Here is a 20654-nt window from a genome sequence, read left to right on the forward strand (position 1 = left end):
TAGAGAAAACAAATCCTCAGTCTCTACCCATTAGGAGCAAGGACTGCACTTTGAATCAATGCGCTATTGTTACACATAGTTTTTTTATGGCTTTTGAAATTATATCCTACTTCCTGCTCTGCCACTATTCTCCTTTCCAGAAACCTTCCTCTATTCTTCAGATTCTGTTAGCACCATATCCATTATTAAATCAGTTACCCTAAAATAAATAGAGGCACATCCAAATCTTAATGCTTGCAATATCTAATCATCACATTTCTTGATACCACCATTGAATTATCTCTCTTACCTTTTTTTTACAGGCTGGGCGTATAGTGCGGCGTTATGGCTAAGTCTCTACGTATTTCACTTCCCCTCAAATCAGTGGTAAATCCACCTAAAAATCAACAAAAGTCTTACTATACATTTCCTACCGATCCTACATTGTCCAAGGTCTATTTGAGTATGAAACAGAAATCGTACCTTTAAAATGCCGATTCTGTCAAATTTCTCGCCGTCGCCTGTTACGTTCTACGGTTATGCCTGCAAGGTTATACGTTATTATTAATACTTAATCTAAAGCCAAATTAAAAGTTTAAGTACCCTCCATTCTCGTCTGGCTTACCTTGCTCGGTATCTCCGTGTGCTTCCAGAGTACAGGAAACACCATGCTTCTTCCCGCTTCCGTTATACAGCCTCCATAAACAACAACAACGGACTACCTCTTGGAAGCTGGTGGTCGCGTAAATGTATCGCAGCCGCCATCTTGGAACGGTTTAGTTTCGTTTTTGCTTGCATATACTGCACAGCGTGTTGCTCGATATATCGTTAATCGGTCTTCACATATTAGACACGGATTAATTATTATACTTTCATTAATACTTATTTACCCCTTAAATCTGTTTCTTATTAAGCTGAAAGTATATTTATTATGTTCATCTCCCATCATAATTCATAATAGTACATTGATGCTTCTTCCCCTGTTCTTCATGGGCCTAATCAATATGAAGGTCAAAGTTAATCTCCCAGGAAGAACTGAAGCTCCTGATCAAAATTTAGGCCTTCCTCTACCGCCCTTAAGCGCATGATCCATCGTGCCTCCTGCCTCCTCAATCTCAATTCCCTGTTCCCACCTCGTGGGTCAACAGGTATATGATCAATACCGTAAAATTTGAAGCTTCTGCTGTGATCCTGTTTTTTACAATTGTGTATATGTTCCGCTATCGGATACCTCACATCATTATTTTTAACAGCTCTTAGATGTTCACTCATTCTTTCCTTAAGCATGCGGATTGTTCTGCCCACATACACACTCAAACATTTGCATTCAATGATATAGATGACATACTTAGTACTGCATGTAATGTTCATCCTAATATCATACTTTTTCCCATCTTTGATTTTAAAACATATGGTTTTGTCCTTTGCACATCTGCACATTCCACAATGGCCACATTTGTAAAATCCTTTTGAATGCTGATCTAGCCAAGTGACATGTCGTTCTGATAATGGATAGCTGGGTCTTAAAAGAGAACCCATGGTCTGACCTCTCCTATAGGTTACTTGTGGTCTTCCCCCTATGTGTTTTCTCAGTGCATTATCCAATCTCAGAATATCCCAATGCTTATTCATACTTTGCAACAATACATTGCTTTCTAGGGTATAAGTTGTAATCAGTCTAATGGGCTGTTCCTCCCTATTGTGTTTAACTGAGGGTCTGAGCGTCTCACCACGCCCTACTTTCAAAGCCCTCTGTTTAACCATCTTTACATTTTGTTTGTCATATCCCCTTCTTAAAAATCTTCTTTCCATATCACATATACAATCATTAAAACAGTTTCGTCTTGCTCTCAGCATTTCACCAAAAGGAATTGCTCTCACTTGGTGACGTGGGTGAGCACTCTTCGCATGCAAAATTGTATTACATGAAGTTGGTTTCCGGTACATTTTACTTTCAATACGGTCATTCTTCACAAAGTTCGACATCTAAGAAAGTGATATTAGTTGTACTGTGGCTAGTGGTGAATCTGATATTCATATCATTGTTATTGAGATACTCATAAAACCCCTCTAAGGATTGTACGGATCCCGTCCAGATCATGATGCAGTCATCAATGAATCTACCCCAATACAGGATAGATCCATTCCACTCATTAGCTCCAGGGCCCCAAACAAACTTCTCCTCTAGCCACCCCATAAAGATGTTCGCATAAGCTGGGGAAAATTTGGAGCCCATAGCCACACCCTGTTTTTGCTTAAACCAATCTCCTTTAAACAAAAAATAATTATTATCCAAAATCAATTCAGTCATAGCTAGGGTCATTTGTGTATGTTGCCAATGACTGGCAGGTCTTCTAGAAAGATAGTGGTCTAAGGCTTTCAGCCCCAATTCATTCTTAATACTCGTGTACAACGAGATCACATCTAGAGTAATCAGTTTCATTCCAGTTTCCCATTTGATATCACCCAAAATATTCAGAATATGGCGCGTATCTTTTATATAAGATGGCAAATTAGACATAATCGGTTGGAGAAAGACATCAATAAATTGGGACAGATGTTCTGTTGGCCCCCCAATACCCGATACAATCGGCCTACCCGGTGGAAATGGTAAGCCTTTGTGAATCTTTGGCAGTGTGTAAAGACACAGGTATCTGTCTTTACACACTGCCAAAGATTCACAAAGGCTGGAATGCCAGAAACCGGTCCTCGGAAGCTTGTTTCCGGTCCAGGGAAGACATGGCTTGGCAGTTCGGGCTGGACTGTTCCCATGAGGCACAGGGTCAGACTGATTTGCATATAGCCATGTCTGAACTGGGGTGGCGGAGTGGGCTAAAGAACGGTGATGGATTAAACCTAGATCTTTTGACTGGGTGTGAGTGTTTGATTGATTCAGATGCTCCGTCCATCACCACCCCCTTTTGTACCGCTTTTGGCCGCCATAAGTGTGGCAGGGTATGCTCAGACGTGAGTCCCTTGCTCACTTTGCCACTGGATTCAAGCAAGCCGGGCTGAAGACGTCTGGAATGCCAGAAACCGGTCCTCGGAAGCTTGTTTCCGGTCCAGGGAAGACATGGCTTGGCAGTTCGGGTTGGACTGTTCCCATGAGGCACAGGGTCAGACTGATTTGCATATAGCCATGTCTGAACTGGGGTGGCGGAGTGGGCTAAAGAACGGTGATGGATTAAACCTAGATCTTTTGACTGGGTGCGAGGGTTTGATTGGTTCAGATGCTCCGTCCATCAACACCCCCTTTTTTATCTGCATAACTGGCAGTCAGGTATCAGTCTTGTTCATCTAGTCTGCCACCCTCCGCTGCTTCTGATGAAGTTCTCTCTGGGCTATTACGCTTCGCTTTAGACCATTCTTTCATGGCCTTTTGCAAGACCTTCGGGTCAGTGAAGATACGAGATTGACCTTGTTGATTGATCCCCATTCTAGCAGGGTACAGCATGGCGTAGTCCATGTTGTTGTCTCAAAGTTGTTTCTTCAAAGGGGCAAACTGACGGCGTGCCTCTTGTACTTTAATAGTGAAATCTGGGAACAATAATATGGTGGAGCCCTCATATTGCAGTGGTTGCTTGTCTCTTGCAACCTTCAGTGATGAGTCTCTATCGCGATAGTTAAGCAACTTCGCTATGATAGGACGCGGAGGAATGCCCGGCGCCGGCCCAGGGACCGGTGTGTCCTTTCCACAACAAACATGTGCGAGACCAGCAGTTTTTCCACAAATTGTTCCATGTTGCCAGTCGGTGTCGATTTCAGGAAGCCTACGATTCTGCGATTGCAGCGCCGAGAACGCGCTTCCTTTATCCTTTAGTACCTACATTACCTTTCCCAGTTGTTTGTGACCAACGTCCAACGATGTCTGTGCCTTTTTCAACTTCAGTTTCTCGGCGTTCAGTCACATCTAGTCGTTGCGCATGCTTATCTAACCTTTCCGACATTCTGTCCATGCAATAAGAGAGAGAATCCATCTTGGAGCCCAGTACAGCAAGGGTAGTTTGCAGTTCATTCTCCATTGCAGCCAGCATGGAGTGTATGTCACTTTCAGCTTCATCCGGAGGAGGCTCAGGTGTGTGGTCACCCTCTTCTGTAGCAGCGTCTCGTCCCTTAGATTTTCTCTGATCAAAGGAGAGTTTTTGGTTGCGTAGGTCGACATTGCCCATCTTCAACGTGGGTGGACTGCTGGGCCAGGCCTAGCAAACCTCTAACTGGTGCCCTGTTCCTGCGACAGATCACAATCCCCTCGGATAGCGGCTACTGAGACAACAAGAAGGTTTTATGGTTTGTCAACCATGCCAGGGCCACCAAACGAGACCACCCTCACGCCTGTCTCGCAGTGGTAAGGATGGGAACAACAAGTGGCAGACACACACATATCACTCCGCACAGAGCGGCCCAGAGAGTCATACTCTTCTCTTGACGCTCAACTCTGGATCAACTGCGTCACGCCCTCCGCTGTCCAAAGACACCAGCTGAGCAGGGCACAAAACCCAGTAGGCGAACCCAGCGCCCCAAAGGGATCCTATGCTTCGCAAATACACCTTCTGTAGGAAGGTGGATACCTGACAATGGTTACCCCCAACTTTTTGCCTGGTGTTTTGCTGGTTTTCCGACTTAGTTGACCTGGGACCCTGCTATTCAGGGCCCCAGGCCTACTGTTCTCTCTCTAAAATGGATTCCATGTACCTTAGGTACATATCTAATTGGATACTGAGCCACCTTATCAGTCCCTGTACAGTGTACCTTAGGTACCCAGGGCATAGGTGTACCCAGGGCATACCAGGGGCTGCAGCATGTATTATGCCACCCCTGGCTGGCCATCCAAATCTGACAACTGGCTGCACGACAGCTGGGGCAAGGTGGTGTAATCACCCTTTGCTTTAGATATAGTATTCCTATATCTAACCCTAAGATGGACACATGTATTCCTATCAGTCACTCCTATGGCAGGCCTTAACAATCCTGAAGGCTGAGTGCTTGGAATTATGTGAGATGGTGCTCTGGCATGAGCTGAGCCCGTCTGCAGCTTGCGGAACCAAGTCCTAATAGCTGTTCTATGATAACGCGTACCATATACTCTTAAGTGCATTATAATCCTCGCGGTTATTTGCTATCTTTGGTATCGCTTTATCAAAACATGTCGAGCAAGGTGTCATACGAATTGGAATACTAACCCCTCGCCAATTCTGGCGACGGGGTTAGCATTCCACCCTTCTAGAGGGACACGACATGTATGTAACTGTGAACCCCGGTTAAAGTCAACTCGAGCCTCAGCATCACAAAATGGATGCTGCCACCACAGACACAAGTCTGACCTCCTGCTGCTGGGAGTCCTTCCAGAGAGGAGAGCTTGGACAAAGGGTTTCCTGTCAGGGGCGGTGCTAGCACCATCCCAGACAGGGTTTTGTGTATCCCAGGTAGGCAGGGCTGAGAAGGAAGGTGACTGCAAGTGGCACCCCGGTGCTCACTATGCATCTGCCGGTTTGAACCAGTTCCAGGGGCACACCAGCCCCTGAGCTGGGGAAAGTCCGGACAAGGGAGAGGGGTGTAACCACCCCCCTCCTGGTCCCACCCATGGGCAGGACCTTGTCGCGTGCCAGCCCCTTTCTTTAGTATAAAGGTAGGAGCGGGCCCCCTTCCCAAATTAGATAATTCTGAATCTTGACTACTTTCCACGAAAAAAACTCTTGAACATTTCTGAAGACTCCCTTGTGGCTAAGGAGTAGCCACCCTGCACCAGCGGGCACCATCTAGGCGCATGCGGTTTGCTGTAAGTCCATCCTCCGGATCAAGACTGCCCAGCTCGACGAGACCCGGATTCCCTGGCACCTCCGACCTCTACCTACATCATCAGCCCAGCTGAGATTCGTGGGTGTGACGAGACCTGAAGGGACTGGCCATCCTCAAAACTGCACGACGCTTATTCAGCACGACTGCAGAGGGATCCTCGAGTGAGTGCTTTGGGGTTTGAGAAGCCCTAACCCTGAGCAGCTCCAGCACCGAAGTCCAGCCCCCCAGCATCCACGAGATCTGCGTGGGGCCCTTCTGCTCTTTGCTGCTCACCGCGTTGTCCGGCTACTTGCCTGCTGGCTTGTGGCCCTCCTGACGATGAACCACGACAATCACATCGCTGGTCTGGTTGCTCCAGACTGGCCCTTGCTCCCTTCCAAGAGAGGAGGATCCCGGACCCTCCTGGTCCACTCCAGACGCCATCTTGAGTCCACCGTGTGGGCTTGCCTTTGCCAAGGTTTGTTGCCCCAATCCTGGGTCCAGCATCGCCGACAGCAGACACCTTCGTTGGACAGCTCGCACCTCCATCCTGGTCGCCGACAACTCCTCCTGTTCCAAGAGACTGCAGAGCCCAGCGTCGCCCACTCACCTGGTCGAGGTGACTTCATCCGGTGCCATCCTGGTGCCCACCTAATCACTGGCTAGTGATTAAGAACTGAGTCCCCTCTGCTTTCAGGTGGTCTCCATCTTCGATCCAGGCTTGGATCACTCCGGACATCATCACTGGTCGCCTGCCAGCACCTTCTTCTTTCAGGCTCCACAGACTGTAACGAGGATTCCCGACGTCTTTTGACTACTGCAGCCGCAGCCCCTGGGCTAGGTAACTTGAGCATTTCGGTGCTCCAACGTAGGCTCACTATCTAAGTGTCCAGATCCTTTTTCGTTTTCAGCCTACCTAGTCGGATTCGTCCGATAACACTAACTTTACGATTACTAGCATCCATAGACTTTGTCCCTCATCCCGCGTGAGAGTGCACACTCTGCACCCGATCCCCCTAGGCCTGCTGCTCCTAACCTAAAGGTTCAGTAGTGTAGTTCTAGCGATCCTAAAGCCTCTGGATCGTGTTACTTACCTGCTAGTATTTCGCATTCCTCTTTTGTAGTATATGGTTTTTCGTGCCCCTCGGGCATTTCTGTAAATTGTGCAATTTAAAGTATTTTCTTAAGAGTTTTGTTGTGTGCTTAGCTCCCTGACTCATAAAGAGATCAGTGTAGACTTGTTATAAATAAATATCCTTTTATTTTCATAACAACTTGTGTGGTGTCCTTTCACTTGGTGTTCAAGGGGTATATGTGATGGTATAACAGCTGGCTTAACACGCCCTCTAGAGTTTAGCCTAAAGACTGCTCTTGTCCATGCTACTAGGATAGCTGGTCTATAAGGTTGACTTACAAACAATCATCAATAAGGGCTGTTTGGAATGATTCACAGTGATCACTAGAATAGTGAGCACTACATATCAGGCCAACTTCTCACACCTTCTGCATGCAGCAGCAATCAATCAAAATTACTGTGTTTAGCGGCTCCAAGCTCAGTTGGGGGGCGTCAGGTGCCAACGGCACACCACTCCGCAGCAGCTCCCGTCCCAGCCGCAGTGAACCAGTGTCTCCACAAGACCATAAAGCGACACAACTGATTAAGAGGGCAGGCGCGTCTCACCTTTTTATCAGCGCTCTATAATCTGTCCCGCACAAGGGTGCAGCACCATGCAGCTTTTGCAGTTATGGGGCGCGCTGCAGGGCCCAGCATCGGCTCGGTTTCCTCCAGACTTCTGCGTTTGGGGCAACCCACAATGTCGTCCGGGGCCCCGGGGGGGGGGGGGGGCTGCCGACGTAATTCCAGACCGCCCTCCGACAGAGCCGTTGGTGCCGACAAACTCTGGATTAGGGCCCACCTCCCATGCGGCTGCCGATACCTTCCTTTCCACCGTCAAGGAGCCCCAGGCCGCCAGAGACTTCTCGTTCTCCCTCTTATGTCTGTGCGAAGCGATGTCGGCCTTGGAAGTGCCGGAAAGTAGCCATAGATGCCGGATAAACAAAGGACAATTGAATAGGCTTACGGACTTCATGCTCAAGCGGCCATCTCGGTCGCGAGCAAGCTCCGTCCCCCAAATTGCTCAGTTGGTTTTTTTTCCCGTAAGAGTTTTATTGATATTTGCCATGTATACACCGCTTTACGCCTACAACCCTGAGGCCGGCTGCTTTTCATAAACATGTTTGATAAATGCATTTTACACAGCTGTTCAGCCGACAACAATCGGTCCGGCAGTGAAATAACTGAAACGGCCTATGCACCATTACTTTATTTATTGCAAAATCACATTAACTCTTACTTTTTGTATTTTTTAAACGTAACTCCGACACCTTGACGCAGTGATGTGAAAAACATCCTATGTCTCTGCCCTATTTGTGTATATTACCCCTCTGGCGGTCAGTCCAGGCGCCCGCGTTACATGTCTCTGTTCAGATCGTACCCCCCTATTCTCGCCCTGTTGTGTATTGCCTGCCAACTAAACCATATAGTCCTGTATTAAACTTAACTCACTCATCTGATCCCTCGCCCTCCTCATCCTCTGAACTTTCAATGTCGTCCTCCGCTAGCGGTTCACATATGTCTCCCCGGTATTTATTCCAGGGTGACCACACTTTATTCCATTTGCGCGGGTTGGCTCTCTTTTCATACACCGCCCTTTCTGTCACCATGATCGTATCCATATTCCTGCACCATTGGCCCAAAGTTGGAGTTTCCACCGCCCCCCACTTCTGAGCTATATCCAGTTTGGCAACCAAGAAACCTACAATCGCCCACACTTGACCCTGACGTGTCAGCTCGGTAGGGCCCCATACATGTAGTAAGGCCGTGCGTGGGTCAGGCACCGGTGTAGTATCTAGCGTCTGCGAGATGGTGCGAAGTATACGTGGCCAATAATCGGAGACACTAGGGCACTCCCAAAGTGTATGCAAGAAAGTACCCTCCCCACCACAACCTCTCAAGCAATTCGGGTGTTCCGCCCTGTGTAGTTTATGGAGGGTGCTCCTTGTGAAGTATATTCGGTGCAGGATCTTCAGTTGCACTAGACGAAACCTTGCTGAAATGCCAGCCTCCCTCGGGGAAGCTAGTGCCGCTTTCCAGTCTGTCTCATCCATATCTCCCAGTTCATCTACCCATTTCTCCCATAGCTTGACTAGGGGGTCTGGCAGGTTATTTAGTAGCTTACGGTAAGTGAAGGAAGTGGCGCTAGTCTGCATATAGTCTGTCAGCAGTCGGTCCTCCAGCGGAGAGGACTCCGGGACTTTAGTTCCCGCTGGTATTACTGTCATAAGTGCGTGCCTAATTTGAATATATCGGTACGTTTCATTGGGACCTAGGTTATAAGTCTGTTGGAGGTGTGAGAACGGGACCACCCCATCTGTTGCCCACATGTCTCCCACTGTGGAGATTCCTATATTGTCCCATTGGGTGAATCCTTTGGTGCGTCGCAGGTGCCCCAATGCCTTGGTGTCCCATAAAGGTGTTAATTTCGTTATGACTCCCCTCCAATTAAGCTTCGCCTGTGCACTATGCCAGAGCGTCACTGTGTGTTTGGTTGGCCCCAGCAGCTTTCCCGCCAAGCCTTTGTGGTATAGCGGTGCCAGCAAACTATGTGGGCCGAGTTGTGATCTGTCCGCCAAGTAGGCCGAATCATCCTGCGGGCATGTATCCAATGATTGATGACCTTAAGTTGAGCCACCCAGTAATATACTTGTATATTAGGCTGGGCTATCCCACCGTCATACCAGCTTCTATTAAGTTTTATATGTGCTATTCGTGGCGGGCGCTCGCCCCATAGTAAGCTATTCACCACTGCTGTCACCTTCTTTAGACAGCCTGGTGGCAAATTGCTCGTTTTTAAACTGTATTTTACCTGCAGTCACATTTCTCGGTTAGACTTGCGTGTTTCAGCATTTGAGCTGTAAAAGTGTCAAAGTGTTCTGAATTCAGGTGGGACAACATAGTGGCAGAGAGATAGAAAGAAAACGAGAAGTGCATACATCAGGTAGTGTATTTTCAAAATAGATTTCACTTTAGGGGGAAGCAAAGCTGATTGACTCCCACTGCCTGTTCGTACCGAAAGATTCCAGACAAGCATGAAGCCCTGGTTCCCTCACCCGTGGGTAGTAAGACACGATCACAATATTGTGTCAAGAAAGTACTCTTTCATAACATGACTGTAGGCCTCTCACTTTGAGGGTCGACCTGTTTGTTGTGCCGGGTCCAAACCTTTACATTCTTTTTAGAGCCACACTAAGTATTACGGATGGAGTGCACATGGCACAGTTTCGCAGACATTGGAGCATGATGTAGCACCAAGACTCATTATTCTCCTCACACCCCAGACCATTTATCATTGGTTGTCAACACAAATGTTACTAACTGCCTATTGCACTAGCATGTGCCTTAGGGTGGACCGCATCCCCCTCTGCAATTAATCGTTTTTCTCAACCCCTGTGACAGTCAGATTCTGTTGCTATTTGCTTTCTTTATTTTGTGTAATTTTATATCAGAGCACTTTACATGAGCTCCAGGTAACATTTCACATGTCCGGCTTTTTTAAGCACCTGGATATTTCGTGATTTGCTCAGAATCACAGGACATTGAGGTAAGCTTGGACTCGCATTTCAAAGTCTTGCAGCTTTGGCCGTTAAGTCACATGTGCTAAAAAGAGGGGCAGCAGTTGGAGTATAGATTTGTGTTATTTTGCCGGTCTTTCTGTCTGTCTGTGGTCTTCCCCTTGACCCCTGCCACTTCCAAACATCACCAGCCACCGCTGCCATTAAGAAAAGAAATGCAGCAGGTCTACAATAATGGCATGTGCTTTCAGGTGAAAGCACACGCCGTGTTAGTAGACTTGCTGCATTTCTTTTCTTAATATAGCTGGGCTGTGTGCCTGGGATCCACCCCCTCCGCATGGAATAACACCCAGTGTTCCTCGGCGCTAGGAACTCCCCCGACTACGCACGAAACCACAGCATCATCCAAAATACATTGCTCACTATGGATCGCCAGATCAACTTAGTATCCTCAGCCTGATTCAATACCCTCCACCTGCTGTAAAAGACCCTCAGATGGATCACCACCGAATCCAGAAAGATGGTCACTCATTTGCTCAACAGCAGCAGACTAGACTACGGCAACACACTCTACGCTATTGTTAGCCAGAAAAGCCTCCACAAGCTCCAACATGTCTAGAACGACGCAGCCAAACTGGTCCTCGACCTTCATCGGCACAGCCACAACACCTCCGCAAACTCCACTGGCTCCTGGTAGACAGAAGAATAACCTTCTAACTATTCACCCACGCTTACAAGGCCCACCACAACGCGGGACCAGCATACCTGTACAGCCGTATCTCCTTCCACGCACCCAAAAGACACCTCTTCTTAGTCTAGCTCTCCCTGGCCACCATTCCGTGAATCCGTAAGACCAGAACCGGAAGAAAGCCCTTCTCCTTTCTCGCAGCCAAGACCTGGAACACCCTACCCCTCCACCTCATGCTTTCTCCCACGCTACCCCAGTTCAGGAAGGACCTCAAGACCTGGCCCTTTGAGTGACCCCAGCACTTAGATTGATCTGCTCCCCCAAGAGCATTTAGACCCTCACGGGTGAGTAGTTGCACTTTATCAACCTTTAACTGATTGAAAATATTGTGAAGGTTTTTCTGATCTTGCCACCCCAAAACTGACGGGTCTTTCCTGACAACATAATTTTCCATATGCGTGTCAACTTTTACATTCAAAAGTGAACCAATAAAACCCAATTATGTCAATGTTTTCGTCTCCATACGCTTCTGGTTGTATAACAGTGGCAAACAATTTCGTTCCAACCTTATTTATGAAAATCTTTTTCCATATTTCTTTGTCAACAATCGTATAAGGTGATCACAAATCTGCAAAAATTTTGAGAGGTACACCACCAATTTTCATCCAACAGTCAGGCTTACTACCCACCAACAAACATCTGTCTTCAATATACAAAATAAGATTTTTTAACAACTTAGAAACACTCTCAACTGTTTCCTCCACACTTTCTGTAGAATCGTAACACTATGTCAAATTAATTTACAATCTTAATTTTCTACCGCATGACTTTGGCGTAATGATTCACAAAGCCACAGTTGCCACATTTTATTTTCATTGCTGGGCATGCACTGGCAGACGCTAAATGCTCCAAACTGCCTCACTTATAACATTTAGGAGGTTCCTTAACAGAATGTCCCCGATTTTGGACTAGCCCATCATTTTCATAGGTTCCTGTTGCTGTCCTTTAAAAAAGCTGACTTTTCATTGGTATATGCACTTAGTAGTCTCTCCTTTAGGAATTTTGAATCCTCCCCGGAGGACTACCCTGCTTACATTTGTTCTTGCTGTTTATGTTATTTTTATTTCACAAGAACTCTTTTTTAGTTGGCCTGCCTCTTTGATGTTAATTGTTCTGTTAACTTGTGCACTGAAACTTCTGTCCCATCATTTGCTTGCTGCCACTATCCTGGAGGCTCCTCCTCACCCCTCCCACAACACTGCTTGGTTTATTCATATCCCTTAATCTCTCCCATGCCAGTACCATATGTGGCCAAAAGAGGTCCCAATGGACACCTAGTGAGAGCCTGTGGTACTGCACCCTCCCAACACTGCTTTTTTTATGTTATTGGCATTTGTAGTGTTAACACGAGATGCTTTGTTAAAGAGACACTTATCTCAAGAGTTTTCTTTTCATGCATTACTCTGCATTTTTGTACGGCCACATAGAATTATACTATACTCGGTCCAGAACACCCACAGTGAATCCACAAAGATCACACGAGTAATACAATATTTTGTTAACCTTTAACTACTGTTAAAAAATCTGCAGCCTTTGCAAAATGGAGCATTTTTATTCATCATTTTATATCCATTATCATTGGTCATCTTTCTTAAGCAGTTACCATCATCATCATATTTTTTGAGCAATTCACACTTTATTCACATTTGAAATAAAACAGATGCATCCAGTTTCTGGGCTGCATCTGAATCGCACAAGAAATTATAGTCTTCTTTCTATGGTCTCTAGGGGTGGGGGTTTTAAGGGAAACAACAAGGCAATAACTACGAATGCCGTCAGAACAATACAACACGTTGAAGTCAGATTTTTTCAGAGAGTCAGATCTTGGCATTTCTTCATTTTCAGTCTTTAAAAACTTTTGAAACCGCCACTTTTGAAACCGCCAACGCGCTTTCCAGATCTACTTGAGACGGACACTGTCGAGGACTTTTTTGCGGGACCGGAATCACTTCATCCGGGATACTGTTTCTTATCGGGGATTCTTTAGCTGCCAATACCACATCTAATGTACGAGGAAGTGCACTAACTAAAAATCAAAAAATCACCAATTATGAATATATGAGAGATTATCAATCAGAATACTTTGTATTTACATTTCAAGCCCTGAAGAAGTCACTGGATGGGACGAAACGCGTTGGCGGTTTCAAACGTTTTTGAAGACTGAAAAATAAAGAATGAACTGAAATCGAGCATCGACTTGTCTTTGGAACAATTTCCTTTGAACTGATTGTGAGTTTGTAACATTTTTGTATAAAGTGTGCCGGGCTATCATGTATTTGTATATTGAGGAATGCTAGGTTCTTGAATCAGCTTCTGAATTGAGGAGGTATAGGGAATTGTGCCCCCAGCCCGTGTTTTGCACCTTTGATTTTAAGACTGGTGCAGGCAATTATGCTTTGATTCCCGTCTTTTGTATATTCTAGATCTTGGCATTTCTCCCTTCAGTGTATCCAACCCTTGCGAAGGTGTATTCGCAAAACCAAATGAGTTTGTTTTTCGTTTTTTCATTGCTTTGTTACTCTCAGTTTAAGGTTTTGTTTTTATAAATTTACATAAAAGCCCAAACATGGATTCTCTATCTATGTTTAATAATAATAATATTTATTCGGCACAAAATAATACCATAAAAGATACATATTTTTAAAATACAATCTCTATCTATATTTATACACACATACACCTATGGACTCTGAGATCACATTGTTTGTTTGCACTAGGTCACTTGACCCTCACTATCCCAAACGCTAAGTATTCCCATTATTACAGTCAGCCTAAATTTATAACGTTAGAGTCTCCCAGAGGCCAATATTTGAATATCACCAGATGAGCTACACTTGTAGTTTGGGAGGCCAACTATCAGTGGACTGCCTCTTATCAGTTTTAAATAATATAGCATTTTGTTATCAAACTCGACGATTCCTATTTTATCAATTTAGATGGATGAGAGGTTAAGTGCAGCGAGCAATGTGATATGTTCTTTGCACAGAGATGTGTGAGCCACTGCTTACTAAACCACCTGCGTTTACATGCCACACGGAGGGACGTGACTGTAGGTTTATCAAAAGCCAATGAATGTAATGCATGAGTACGTGAGTGTTATTCACACAACATTGCAGTTTACTGCACATTGAGCGGAAACAAAGACAGGGAAACTACATTAGCATCTATTTTTCTCCCCCCTCGTGGTCATTGGTACAAATTATTTTGGTACACACAAAATACATGTTTAATTTGTAACAAACCGCATCTCGTGAACGGGTTTCAGGTCAGTAGTCGGGTGTCAACCAGAAAGCTCTGTTGTCGTTTGGAACGTGAAAAAATGTTCCTTTTATTTTAAATATTTAGTTTATCGACAATTGTAAAGACAAGAATACATTTTGAAGCAGTAAGTGTAAAAGAATTAAAAGGTATTAATTTCTAAATAAACACATGTGGGACCGCCCAAAATTTCTTGAACGTAAAAAAAAAAAAATTTAAAAAAAAATTACAAAGAAAGTGAAATAATGGACAGAAGTGACTATGTACTACGGCATCCTGCCAGATCCCCGAAGGAGAGACTTTCTTCATTCTTCCACCACCCATTTTCAACCCTACTGTTCCAGGGCTTGAAAGATCATAAAAATGTCACTAGACCTGCAGGTCTAGTAACGTGTAACATCAACTCGACCTAACTGTAATGCACTTAACCTCCGTCTCTGAAAGACGAGCAACTGCGACAAGTAAAGAGGATTAAAAGGCATTTTTATTGTTTGTTCACTTTTTTAGCAATAAAGAAGGCTTTAAATACTCCTACCTTGTCACAATTGCTCTGCTTTCTGAGGCAGATGCCAAAAGTCAGCTTAATATTAATAATAATAATAATAATAAAACCATTTTTAGAGCGCCTGGTTACACTCAAGACAGTGTGTCCCCGCGCTAAAATTACTGCTACTCCCCAGGAGACAGAGGACCAGAAGTGAATGGCCTAGGTCGAAGGAACTTGGAAGCTTTATTTGTGTGGAAAAAGATGGGTTTTCAGTTTCAATCTGAATCTAGCTTCAGAGGGTTCCATGCGTAGGTCGAGTGGAAGTTTGTTCCAATGTTTACTTGCTAAAAGTCTGAAGGAGCGACCTCCCATCCTGGCCTTGCAAATGCGGGGAAGTTGAAACAGCATCGCACCGGCAGATCTTAAATTCCGGATAGGGCGATGGATGGTAAGAAGTTTTCGCAAGTAACCTGGACCTTTTCCCTGGGCAATGCGGTGTGCAAAGCAAAGCGTTTTAAACTTAATGCGTTCCTCAATAGGGAGCCAGTGAAGTTTAGATAGTGCCGTCTTTCCTGACTTGTCTTCTGATGTGCCAGAACGGGCGAGTAGAACTTAAAAATGGCTCATCCTAATTAATTCTGGCTTGCAAATGGTAGTGGGCGAGTGGATTTTTTGTGCCCTGTGTACTCTTCAGATAAAATGGAATGCTGAAAGGCAAGGCCACCCACAGCTATATTGCAGTGTGTCCGTGACAACATTTCTCATCCAGAGGAGGCCAGAGAGAAAATGCTTAACGTGCGTGTTCAGCTTCAGCAGCCCGTAGCCGTTTGCTTTTTACTGCAGCACTCTGTGCAGCTCACACCTCAAACTATTCACCAAGATACTCAACACCACAATATCCCACCCCACACAATTCCAATACAACACACATAATTCCAACCCAATCCACATACACCCACTACACTCCAAACCAAAACACATAGGTAAAAGACAAAGTCATTTACAACACCAATAGCTCTCACAAATGGGAGACCTATTGCATTGCAAATGCTTATTATACTTGGAACTACCTTTAATGTTCAACACAATGTCCGATTCTCTAGAATCAGTCATCAAAGAACTGGCTGGAGGTTTCTGGTTTTCGAACACTCGCTCATACGTCGGTCAAACATGCATCACCATTGATGCACAAACATTCTTGAATTGCAGAAAGCAAGCATGCATGCATGCATGACTACCTGGTCCCGTATTAGGTCGGTAGCCAATTTCCTTACCTAACTAACAATCAACAATGGATTCATGCTTTAGTTTTCTCTGCAAGAATTTGTAACATGTTACACCTATGCATGCTTTGGGAGCAAAAAGTGCTAATCTAAATTTTCAATAGCTAAATTGAAAACGTTCACATCACTACTGCCAACAACAGCTTTATGCATTTGATTAAAAATGTTCAAACCTTTTGGCCCTAAAGAATGGAATAAAATTATTTTCTTGTGATCCGGTTTCATTTTCCCATCTGCAGCCACTGTTTCAATGTAATTCAAGAAATACTCCTTCCATTGTCACCATCTTAATGCAAAGTACGAGCCAGATGATCAAAAGGTTTGTGGCAGACAACTGAGAATGTTTATTGACTCATCGCTAAGGTAATGTGGAATTGTCCAGTGTCTTTACTTCACCAGAAAACTGGATTAGTCCACTGCCCCAAATCGCGTTTTTCTCTGTAATCCACGCAACAAATAAGGATTTCTTCACCAAAAATAGAAAATATATATATATATATATACATACACATACGCATACACACACACACACACACACACCTGCGGCAAGTATTTGAAAAAATATTTATTTGCATCTGTTATGAATTGTTATGTCTCAGCTGCTGACTTTTGCGATGACAAATAAAATGAAAACAATATGGTTACGAATTGAAAGTATAATAGGTGGACTAACTAAAGTCTGTTTTTCCAAGTTGTTACCAAGTGACACAGGAGGCAGGGGGGTGTGCACTTAGCATTGATAAAAAGTAATGGTAGACTGGGCTCCGCATGTGAACAAGGGCATTTGTTGCCCGAAACACATCATCGTTTGTGAGGAGTGAGCATGAAATAAAACATCTTGCCAAAGAATCTTGGGTCCGTCACTCTCTCTTCGACGAAAAGGAAGTTGCAAGAGTTTGTGAGTCGATGACATATATATATATTTATACATATAAACACACACACATTTGTGTTTAATATCCTTTGTTCACCAATTCAGTTATGTTTCATATATAGGACTTTTCTTCAAACTGCATTCATCTGTTTACTTTAAAAATGACTTTTGTTTTATATTCCAAATCCAAAATGGCTGTTGTGTGTCGTAGGAGCTCAATGAACATAAATCCAATGATGCTCAAGGAAACTGACGTGCCTCCCAGCTGTTTTGATCCATGCACGGTGTTGTCTGACGTTGTGTGAAGCTCAACACGCCTCCCTACTGGTCACATCAGTACAACCACTGTTAAGTGACATTGCACAAGCCTCAGCAAAAGCTAGAATCTTTCAGCACCCACGAGCTTCCAAAGCTTACGCGGCTTTCCTGATACAATGCAGTTGCCCACGGCACTCGCCGAGGGCCCCTTAAAAGGGCGGCCCCCCTAGTGCGCTTCAGCCACCTCCCCGCACCTTGTCTCGGGGACCCCCCTCTTCTGGGAGTCCTCCACCCTCTGGTTAGGCACCTCTCCGGCTCAACAAAGGAGGAGGAGGGCGTTAGAAGGGCAATATTTTATGGGGTCCAGTGTATCAGCCCTTGAACCATAATAACAAACGAAAAGAAATACACTGTTCCCCAGGAAGAAATAATAGAACGGCGTAAGCAAGCGGAAAAGAAGAAAGGGGGTTGGGGGAATTCCCCTTTGGGAACTGAAACCCTCACACACCCAGCAAGCTAGGTGTCATGCTTCATCATATGGGTTTTGCTCCTCGTCAGACTGGCGCTGCAATGTCTGACGGGCACCCATAAAGGGGCTCTTTATCTGAGTTCTTTTATTCCTGACAGTTGGTGCATGTGGGTATGAGGGCTTCAGGAAAAGTGTAGACGTGAAGTGGTGAAGACCTTTAGGTAAGATAGACACTACTGGATCTTTTCACCAGCGTGTGCCGTCGCCTCACTGTTTTTTATTAAGGTGGTGTACCACACCAATGAAGATTGCCGTGGATTCGCTAACCTTTTTTAATTCTTCACCACTTCCCGTCTACACTTTTCCTGAAGCCATCATAACCTGCTGCAAACTTTTCCCAACTAAAACTTGTGTGAACTGTATTATTTTGCGCAGCGCAACTATTTACTGCTAAGCAGAGGGTTGCTGATCTCGGTACTATGAATGCAGCATGTACCTTAAAGTAAGAAAATGTGGCTTAGTAAATGCTGGTGATATTTTGTATCACCTGCATACAGCAGCTGCAGGTAGCAGTTTCTTCTTCGCTCGATGCAGGAATACCCATCTGCTCAATCACCTCAAAATGGTTTTCGCCAAGCCAGTCGCCAACTTTGTAAAGTATATTAATCCACATAATATGATCCATTCATAGTATAGCAGAAGCAGACAGGCGAATGTCCTACCAGCTTCTTAGTCAACCGTCTCCTCATCCCACACGCTCACCACTTATGCACCACACATTCTATCCGGACATTAAATACATCAGAACCATAACACTAGGTCAAAAGAGGTTTTTTCATGAAAAAGGGGTTCCGTATTTTCCGTATTCCTAGGATTAATAATTTTATCAATAACAACTACTAGTGCAACTGCCCAAATTGCTGCTGGGCCCCAGGACATGTCCATATAGTAATCCTAGGGGGGCTCAGGACCTGACAAGTGCATAATTGGTTGTCTCGAAACGATAATTCTGCGTTGCATTCGATTCTTTCCAAGGCAACCAAGAAGAACTTTACTGTCACACCGTCTGAGTAGTAAGGTAGCAAACATCCAGACTCCTTAACACGCACACGGTCTCTAGCCCACCCTCGTCAGCAATTACATTAAGACAGCAGGTCGTGATGCGTTTAACGGTACATTCCTTAACCCCTTCCACGCTGATGACGAGCTGGGCTCGTCATGGCGTAGCCTCCTCGCACGCTGATGACGAGCCCAGCTCGTCACGTAACATGCGTTTTAAAAAATCTCAGCGCAGGAGCGGAATTCCGCTAGCGCGCATGAGGTTAAGAATAGTCGTACTGCAGCATCGAGGATGACCCCTCACCTGCTGTATCCACAAGTCTTATACATAGGGTGCTACTGTGTGCCAAGTGTCTCATAACATTGAAGAATAAGGCATTATGACATCACTAGAGTATGAAGAGAGCCTTAGAAAGCTGCATTGGGAGGGCCAAGTGTGGCTACAGAGCGCCAGGGGCCAAGTGTGGCTACAGAGCGCCAGTTTCACCTCCAGCAGGTGACTACGAGGGGTGGGGTGGTATGTGTGCTGCCATTTGGGGCCCTGTAGCTTCAAATGGATGGTCATGGGGGTGTTGAAAAGGAGTCACCCACTGGATTACATGGAAGCTCAGCACTATAGTATGTTAAACTATAATGCAAAAATACTACAGTACAGAAGGCATTACTGCAAGCTGTATAAAGAATGGAGGCAATAATGTAACCAATGACAGTACAGTATGTGTTGTGTTTACATCTTGCATGTAGATTCACTGGATGTATCTTGAGAGCTCTTCATTTACTTGCAATGAACTACCTATATTGATATAATTGGTATTATTGTATCATTTCAGTATGTTAGCTTTTAACGCAAGAATAGCACACCACGTGGATCATTATTGCAACGTGTATACAGAAGGGGGGCATTAATGTAATCATTACCACAAGAGAAATTAATTTTTTTGCGGCGCTGCGTTTCAGGCTATAAATGCAATGTGCCGTGTACTGCAACTACGAGCCAGAAAAGTAGGATGGATTCGCTGAAAAGTAAACAGTGATTGCAGACTGGGTACGTTGTAACGAAGGCATACGCTAAATACCATCATTTTCCTACTACTGGGGACACCTGCCCACTACTTACGTGGACCATCCGTGAGTACAGCCTCACATCCGTCGTCACCAGCCGATCTCTTAACGGATGTAAGTTGTCCTTAAAACCGTGGCACTTCCGGGTCGCACATCACCCAAGCCTGTGGCTGGGCATAATCTGGGATTGGTCGTTGCTAACGTGTAAAATGCCTAGGTGTTCGAGGCATTGGGGAGCCCAACCAATACCAGTGCACCAAATATCACCCCTAACGGTGATTGGCTCTGGAGTCCGCACGTGCCGCTGTCCAATCCCGCCTCTTAAAGTTGGCGAGTTCCGCTCTTCTTTTAGGGGTGTGTAGTTTACATGGAACTCTGCTTGAGGTGAGTCAGTCTGGGATTAGGCGGAACTAGAATTTCTCGGGCCATAAAGGCCAGGCTACTGCCGCCTGCTGTAAATACAAAGTCGGCAGAGAGGGGGTAGGCGGAGCAACGGGCTATAACGCTTAAGGTAATCCAGGGAGCGATGGTTGAGCCATGTCTGTTCACGACTGACAGTGCTGGACAAGCCCGTTTTTGTTGGCCTTTGTTTGTTCAGGTCTGTGTTGACAGCCATAGATGACTCTACCGAGATTTGCTAGCTGTCTAGGACAGTGGTTCTTCACCTTTTGAACCTCTGCACCGCCACTCAGAGGCGCAACTAGAGCCAAATTTCAGGGGGGTAATTCTTCCTGCAATAGGCAGAATAGAGATGAAGGGATGAAAAACAA

At 45.2% G+C, this 20654-nt stretch overlaps 1 protein-coding gene across 2 annotated transcripts in view; it reads right to left on the reverse strand.

The window, feature by feature from the left end:
* The window catches only part of TM9SF1 (transmembrane 9 superfamily member 1), a 281183-nt gene extending 261111 nt beyond the window's left edge, over window positions 1-20072 (reverse strand). The window contains exon 1 of one of the 2 annotated variants that reach the window (XM_086923727.1): window positions 19940-20072. The gene's annotated coding sequence lies outside the window, so the exon portion shown is untranslated. Of the gene's footprint in view, window positions 1-462; window positions 525-19939 lie in introns of those variants that run through there. The other variant, XM_086923726.1, reaches the window with a different exon arrangement.
* Between the last annotated feature and the right edge of the window lie 582 nt (window positions 20073-20654).

This window comes from Lissotriton vulgaris, chromosome 5, assembly GCF_964263255.1.
Source record: "Lissotriton vulgaris chromosome 5, aLisVul1.2, whole genome shotgun sequence".
NCBI lineage: Eukaryota > Metazoa > Chordata > Amphibia > Caudata > Salamandridae > Lissotriton > Lissotriton vulgaris.